This window comes from Molothrus ater, chromosome 1 (assembly GCF_012460135.2).
Source record: "Molothrus ater isolate BHLD 08-10-18 breed brown headed cowbird chromosome 1, BPBGC_Mater_1.1, whole genome shotgun sequence".
NCBI lineage: Eukaryota > Metazoa > Chordata > Aves > Passeriformes > Icteridae > Molothrus > Molothrus ater.
In genome coordinates this window covers 7,274,638-7,275,412 of record NC_050478.2, presented here as the reverse complement: position 1 = coordinate 7,275,412, position 775 = coordinate 7,274,638, and positions in this window count along the sequence as shown.

Here is a 775-nt window from a genome sequence, read left to right as displayed (position 1 = left end):
CCTCTGAAGCCTCACTTCAGCCATGCTGTGCTCATGGATCTGGATTCTGCTGTACAGGCCAAAATCCAAAGCAGGCAGCAGTGCACTGACAAACTTGAAATGCAGATTTAAACACAGACAAGCTGATGTGACACTGGAACAAGCTGAAACAGTACACATTGTAATAGAATATCCATTTCCTTCTTAGTGAGAGGATGGAGCAAATTATGCTTCAATGTTCTTCCCCTGAGTGCTGAGCTTTAAGTTCAAAAGCATTCAGAAGTAGCTTTGAGTCTTGCAGTCCCATTTTGCCTAATTTCCAACTTATGCTGAAGAAATAATTGCTTGGCCTCAATCCCTCCATGCATGCTAAAATCAAATTGATTTGTCTTACAAAATTCTTATTGGGCTCCACAAACTGTATGAAACCTCTGCTGACAGAGATAAGCTAAATATCAGCAAGGACAGGGCAAGCAGGATTTCCTACTCTAATAGATTTAAACCACAGAAGAACAAAAGCTCAGTCATAACACAAGAACATGTACCCATAACAGAATAGTTAAGCCCTGGAACAACTTGCCCAGGTTTTCAGGAACCTCCATTCACAGAAACCTGACTGGCCCTGAGCAAACAGAGGATTTTGAAGTGAGCCCTGCACTAAACAAGTCTGGACCAGAAATCCCCAGAGGTCCCTTTACATTCAGGGTATGTGATCCCACATAGACTGACATAAAAATGCAAAGCCAACCCCATGAAATGAAGTGTGGGAGTAAATCAGGACTACCACAAACATTCA